The sequence below is a fragment of the Syngnathus acus genome, chromosome 10, assembly GCF_901709675.1.
Source record: "Syngnathus acus chromosome 10, fSynAcu1.2, whole genome shotgun sequence".
In the NCBI taxonomy this organism is placed as follows: domain Eukaryota; kingdom Metazoa; phylum Chordata; class Actinopteri; order Syngnathiformes; family Syngnathidae; genus Syngnathus; species Syngnathus acus.
In genome coordinates, this window is record NC_051095.1 from 25,699,503 (window position 1) to 25,706,955 (window position 7,453).

At 44.5% G+C, this 7,453-nt stretch overlaps 2 long non-coding RNA genes across 2 annotated transcripts in view; one reads left to right on the forward strand and one right to left on the reverse strand.

Annotated features, from left to right (window-relative positions):
* Positions 1-398: 398 nt before the first annotated feature.
* LOC119129559 lies at positions 399-974 on the reverse strand. Its single transcript, XR_005099256.1, has 2 exons — positions 877-974; positions 399-445 (listed from the first exon to the last, which is right to left on the reverse strand). It is a non-coding gene; the product is annotated as an uncharacterized LOC119129559 (long non-coding RNA).
* A 3,816-nt stretch (positions 975-4,790) lies between these two features.
* Positions 4,791-7,453, forward strand: part of LOC119129587 — a 12,508-nt gene continuing 9,845 nt past the window's right edge. The window contains exon 1 of the long non-coding RNA XR_005099282.1: positions 4,791-5,020. This is a non-coding gene — a long non-coding RNA (uncharacterized LOC119129587). The remainder of the gene's footprint in view (positions 5,021-7,453) is intronic.

Genomic DNA, 7,453 nt, shown 5'->3' on the forward strand with positions numbered 1-7,453 from the left:
GTACTGGGCCTACTGTCTGAAGCACCAAAACTGGCAATATTTTCACCTTTGCATAGGAAACATAGACATATATATTTCAATATTAATTTAGCCAGGGCCAGTTACAAAGTTTAGAGGAATGTGCATGTAAGAAAGAATAACAAATGACTCTTCAACTTACAAAATCGACTAGAACTAAATCTAACAATAAATCAGCAGAGGGACAGCCTTACTGCATGGCAACGGCACATATGCACACAACACAAACTGGGATGCATACACGCGCGGGCACACACGCAGTTTTTAACGGCACCGTGTTTGTGTGTGTGTGTGTGTGTGTGTGCGTGAGGGGGGGGGCTGAATAAATCTGTAACTTTTCTGCATTTGGCCGCGTCCTCCTCTAGCGCCTTTCTTTTTTCGTCCCTCTCCGCACCGCCTTTCCTCTTATTTTTACCATGTTCAAAGTCTATTATCCTCACTTGCACCGCTCGCTAGCTACACACACCACAGCAGCAGGTGTTGTGCTCGATTTGGTTCCCCCGTGAGATTTTGTTCCCCCTGCCGCGGGAGCGCGCACGCCTTGGGGGAACGAAATTTCACGGGAGAACCAAATCGAGCACAACACCGGCACCTGACATACGTAACACATACGTAACACCACCCAGGCGCGGGGAGACCTGGAGCTAGAGACTTGGGACTTTTTATCTGCACATGATGCACTGTAGTAAACTACCAGTTTGCACTGCATGTTATTGGACCAGCAGTGTGTTTATTTATTGCATTGTGAACTTTGTTTTTTCTGTTTGTCTTCCTCTTTTTTAAATGTCACGAGCTGTTTGACAACTAATTTTGCCCAGAGGGGACAATAAAGGTTTCAATCAATCAATTCCTCCACACGCGCTCTGTGTGGTTGATACGGACTGTGGGGGCGGGTGTTAATTGATATAAACCAATCGTCTTTCCTTCCTCACATGCTCTTGGCCTGAGTGGCCTGGCCTGTCCCTGATAGGCGCGCCGCCGCACCGGCAGACTTAAAAAACAAACAAAAAAACCCAAAACAAAAAAACAACAACACAGAGACGCAGGCCAGCAGGCCAATCCTGGGCCGGCGCTTCGGGAATTCTCCCGGTTCTCCTGAGGGTCAGTCCGGGCGTGACTGTATGTACTGTAAGTAAGGAACATCCATCCATCCATCCATTTTCTGAACCGCTTAGTCCCCACGGGGGTCGCGGGTGTGCTGGAGCCTATCCCAGCCGTCATCGGGCAGTAGGCAGGGGACACCCTGAACTGGTTGCCAGCAGGGCACACAGAGACAAACAACCATTTGCACTCGCACTCACACCTAGGGACAATTTGGAGTGCTCAATCGGCCTACCAAGCATGTTTTTGGGATGTGGGAGGAAACCGGAGTGCCCGGAGAAAACCCACGCGGGCCCGGGGAGAACATGCAAACTCCACACAGGTAGGGCTGGAGGTGGAATTGAACGCGCACCCTCCTAACTGTGAGGCGGACGTGCTACCCAGTGCGCCACCGAGCCACCAGTAAGGAACATACATAAACATATTACAGGTTCTTTATTGCTGTTTACTACTATGTGTGGTTGCTGCTCAGGGTTGATGTTGCTCAGGGCTTGTTCATGTGTTTTGGGCATGTACTCTATATCTGTATAATAATCGATGTGTCACTTTGAAAATATAAATGTACAGGGTCCGGCAAAATGATCTGACACATTTGTAGGTACAATAAAATGCAAATAAATTAAAGAAACTAAAACGTTTATTTTTATTTTCGAAAAGTGCATATAATGTCATTTTGTTTTGTTTTGTTTCGTTTCATTTCATTTTCGTTTCGTTTTCTAATAATGTTATTTTGTTTAGTTTCAGTTGCGAACATGAATTGGACCGGTGAGCATCGCGCTTTCATTGTGGAAATGTTTATCAAGAACAAATCTGTAACTGCAACACAACGAGCGTTCCGTTTGCGCTTCAGACTTGGTAGACATGATCCCGTACCTGCTCGAAACACAATCTTGTTATGGGTTACTAACTTTAGAGCCAGTGGATCAGCATTGAAATGAAAATCAACCGGCCGACCTCGCACAGCCAGAACTCCAGAAAATATGGCAGCGGTAAGACCAAAATAACATTATTCGAAAACAAAACGAAAATGAAATGAAACGAAACAAAATGGCATTGTATGTAGTTTTTGAAAATAAAAATAAACTTTTTTGTTTCTTTAATTTATTTGCATTTTATTAAACCTACAAATGTGTCAGATCATTTTGCCGGACCCTGTACATACAGTATGTACTACATTTGCAGTCTAAATATATATACTAGATACTGGATTTCAGTTGCCTGTTATTTTTGAATGAGCACTTCGGATGCCATGGATTTATTGAATGTCACTGGTGTGGTTAAAAATGTGAATGTAAAATGTGACAGGTGATCTATCTGACCCCTTCCAGTTTGCGTACCGAGCCAAACGGTCCTCTGAGGATGCCATCTGCTCTGCCCTCCACTCGGCCCTCACCCACCTGGAGGGGAAGGACTCGTATGTGAGGTTGCTGTTTGTGGACTTCAGTTCTGCCTTCAACACCATTGTGCCGCAGCGTCTCATCGGCAAACTTGACAAGCTGGGCCTCAGTACCGGCCTCTGCAACTGGCTACTGGACTTCCTCTGTCAGAGGCCACAGGTGGTACGTGTTGGCGACAAGATCTCCGCCAGCATCACGCTGAGCACAGGGCCCCCCAAGGCTGCGTGCTCAGTCCGCTGCTCTTCACCCTCCTGACGCATGACTGCGCTGCCACCTGCAGCGGCAACCGCATAGTGAAGTTTGCTGACGACACGACTCTGGTGGGTCTCATCACCAAGGGAGACGAGACTCAATACAGGCTGGAGGTTGACCTTCTGACCGCGTGGTGCAGGGACAACAACCTCCTGCTGAACGTCGACAAGACCAAGGAGATTGTCGTTGACTTCCGGAAGGGTCACGCCCAACACCTGCCGCTGACCATCGACGGTGCTGTGGTGGAGAGAGTGAGCAGCGCCAGGTTCCTGGGGGTGCACATCAGTGAGGATCTCTCCTGGTCCACCAACACCGCGTCGCTGGCGAAGAAGGCCCGGCGCCGCCTGTACTTCCTTCGGAAACTCAGGCGAGCGGGGACTCCTCCGGCCGTCATGACTACGTTTTACCGCGGCACCATTGAGAGCGTCCTCTCCAGCTGTATTGCTGTCTGGGGTGGCAGCTGCACTGACCAAGACTTGAAGGCCCTGCAGCGCATTGTGAAAACGGCTAGTAAGACTATTGGTGCTTCTCTCCCCTCCTTGAAGGACATTTACACCTCCCATCTCACCCGCAAGGCGACCAAGATTGTGAGTGATGTGAGTCACCCCGCTCACCCTTTGTTTGAACTTCTGCCCTCTGGGAGGCGGTACAGGAGCCTGCGCTCCCGCACCACCAGACTTTCCAACAGCTTCGTACTCCAGGCTGTTAGGATCCTGAACTCGCTCCCCCTTTCAGCGTAGCGTCCTGTTCTTGCTGTATGCTCACTGGCTCGGTTTTGCCCCTCATATTCAATGGGTTATTGGTCTGTTTTTATTCATCGCTCATTTTATTTTATTTATTATTTATTATTTATGGTTTGTGCCTACTTGTTTTTGTTTTGTGTCGCCTACTTGTATGTCTCGTCACCGTGGGATGGAGGAAACGGAATTTCGGTTTCTTTGTGTGTCTTGACGTATGAAGGGATTGACAATAAAGCTGACTTTGACTTTGACTTTGACTTTATATGTAAATTCAAGCAGCCAAGCAGCATAGCATTAATTACCTCAAATAAACTGGTTGCACAAGACATATGTACATGCTCTCACTTCTTTGCCTGAACGGGTGTATTTATCATGACACCAAACACTATAATTACCTAGCTGAAAAAAAGTAATTACACTTTGAAGACATCTCTGGAAGGTCATTCTCATGAGGAAAATTACTACATTCTATAATGAAGCACTCATGCTAAAGGTTTTGTCATAAGACTTTTTGGATTAAGAACAGAACTTCTTAAGTTCCTAATGCTCTCAAATTATTAACATCCATCCATCCATCCATTTTCTGAACCGCTTAGTCCCCACGGGGGTCGCGGGAGTGCTGGAGCCTATCCCAGCCGTCATCGGGCAGTAGGCGGGGGGACACCCTGAACCGGTTGCCAGCCAATCGCAGGGCACACAGAGACAAACAACCATTTGCACTCGCACTCACACCTAGGGACAATTTGGAGTCTTCAATCGGCCTACCAAGCATGTTTTTGGGATGTGGGAGGAAACCGGAGTGCCCGGAGAAAACCCACGCGGGCCCGGGGAGAACATGCAAACTCCACACAGGGAGGGCCGGAGGTGGAATCGAACCCGCACCCTCCTAACTGTGAGGCGGACGTGCTACCCAGTGCGCCACCGAGCCGCCTCCAAATTATTAACAACTCATCGAAAAATATTAATATTTTAGAGATTAAATAAAGAATGCCTGTGGCAAAAGTATAATTGTGTTTCATCTTTAAAAGATAGAGAGAACAAGTCCACTCATTTTGGATTTCTATCATTCGATCAATCATGGTCATTTGGTCAACCTCACATAATGGTTATACTGTCATGTTCTGTCTTGATTTTTTTGTTTTATCAATGTCAGTTTATCAATTTTTGCTCTTACTTTCCCCTAGGTGGCACAGGAGGGAGTTGAGCAGGGACACCTGGGTGCAATTGTAATGAACTTTCTGGGCACTATTTTTGCTCCAGTGTAGGTACTACATCAGGGGTCGGGAACCTATGGCTCGCGAGCCAGATATGGCTCTTTTGGTGACTGCGTATGGCTCACGGACAAATCTGACATTTGTTTACACAATTGAAGTCATAAATAATTTCGTTATATTATCAAAGTAAAAAATAGACCCACTGAAATCAAAATGTTAAATTAGCTTTCAAAATATAAAATATGATCACGTTTGCAATCCATCCCATCTGTTTTCTACCGCTGAAATCCACGGTTGCGTCCTATCAGCCAATCCCAGCTGCCCTTCGGTGTGCAGAAGAGTGACGCCAGGTCGGATAAAAAAAGCGTGATTTTTATTGGACAATACGGTGCCTACGGGGTCATGAGAGGTAAAATTCCATCCGCGTTATTTAAAATTTCAGCTAGCTAGCTGGTGTGTGCCAGGCAAGCAAGAAAGATGGCGAAGAGAAAAAAAAAGACGATTACCGAATATTTCTGAGTGAGTGGACCGTAGAATTTGCATTTGTAGAGAGAGGAGGCTCTGCTACGTGCCTCATATGCAATGACAAAATTGCATCAATGAAACGCTCCAATATCAAGCGCCACTTTGAAACACGACATGCTACATTTGTGACCAAATACCCAGCTGGGGACAGCAGAAAGAAAGCGTGTGAAGAGCTCCAGAGGAAGGTCCAAGCTCTTCAACAGCAACTCCGTGTATGGACCAGACAAGGTGACTTTAATTCAGCTAGTTTTGCTGGCGCATTAACACTTGTGAGGAACGGAAAGCCATTCACGGACGGCGAGTATTTCAAAACATTTATGCTTGATGTGGCTAATGAACTTTTTGACGACTTCACGGATAAAGAAAAGATTCAAACGGATAAAAGACATGCCTCTGTCAGCAAGAACTGTTCACGATCCGGCCATTATGACTGATGAGAGCCTCAACGCCTGCATGAAGCTCAACCTCAACCGGACTACAAAGCCATCAGCAAACTGATGCAGCCCCAGAAGTCTCATTAATGGTGAGGGTTTTTTTTTCTAGGCTTCAATATTAAAACGTTATTAAAAAGAATACATTAGTACACTCAAAAAATCATTGGTCTTAATTAAAATACATGCATTGTATTTAGCCTATCTTTTTTTTTTTAAATGGTATGGCTCTCACGGTAAATTATTTTTTAAAAATGGGCATTTATGGCTCTGTCTGCCAAAAAGGTTCCCGACCCCTGTACTACATCTACTCTGATTTTCAGATCGGCTCGGGGGTGTAAGCCTCTTTGACGTTATATGATTGGCTGGAAGACAGTATGGTGATGTTTAAGATAGTGATTGGTCTGTTTTGAAGAAATGGGATTGTAGTTCAAACAGACAATTTTTGTGTAATTTGGTGAATTAGGACAGGCCCAGAATGACGGAAAAGCCACCAAACTGGGAAACATAGCAAGATGCAAGAGGTATTTATGAGTCAAGGTCACCTTTTAATAAAACTTTAAAATTCTATTTAAATTATTTCTTCCAGATCAGTGAAGAAAAACATTTCCCCCAAAGCTATGGGATAACTGCTTCCCAATGAATGTCAAGCACATCAACTCTGCTCATGCACTGTGTATGCACGTGTGTAAAAATGTATGTGTGTATAGGCCCAACTCGCCTAATCAAGATTCAGGGGAGGCTTCAAGGAGGAATACATTATCAAAGTGTGATAGACTCTAAACCCCTCTTCATACATAATAAATTATTCAAAGCTCTGAAACTAAACTCAAAGTCAATGATAAATGCAGTGGAGTCACCATATTGCTAAAACCACACTTCATTAGTCTGAAGTGAATGCAACAGACAAAAATAACAAACTGAATAATAAGGGTTTGAGGACTTTTCAAATGTGGCTGGCAGCAAGGTGGAGCAGGCAGAAGTGCAGAAGGGAGGGAGAAATAGTAATCAGTTAAAACAATACTTTGTTACAGCATTATAAGGGGAATTATACATCATTATAAGGTTTGGCATCCAGGATAGGAACGCAGGACAGATGATGGTCGACATTGCAAAAAAATGGAAATGGCTGTAGTGAATACTTTCTTCCAGAAGAGGCAGGAACATTTGGTGACATACAAGAGTGGAGGTAGGAGCACACAGGTGGATTACATGTTGTGTGGACGATAGAATCTGAAGGAGATCAGTGGTGGCAGGTGAAAGTGTAGCCAGACAGCATAGCTGTAGTGACCACTGAGTGGAAAAGTCAAAAGGAGAAGAAGAATTATATGTACTCCAGTCCACTAGAAAAAAGTAACTAGAGATAGTATACAGCAGAGATGGGACCAAGTCACACATGTGCAAGTCTCAAGTAAGTCTCAAGTCTTAACCTTCAAGTCTCAAGTAAGTCCCAAGTCATTTTTTTCTTGGGCAAGTCAAATCAAGTCAAGTCCTTAAATAGGTCAAGTCCAAGTCAAGTCCTTAAATAGGTCAAGTCCAAGTCAAGTCACCTTATTATTGCAATTTTACCCGCAGAATCTGATCTTAGTCGTGAAAAGACAAGATATCAGTAACTTTAAGTAACCATCATTGTCCAATGTATCTAACCTGTTTAAAAAATATGACTAATTTGGATTTGCACTGTAATTACTGATATTCAGTAAAATACACCATTAAATCAGATTTACTTAATTCAGTTTCATCATCATATTCATTGCATTAAAGCTATATATACA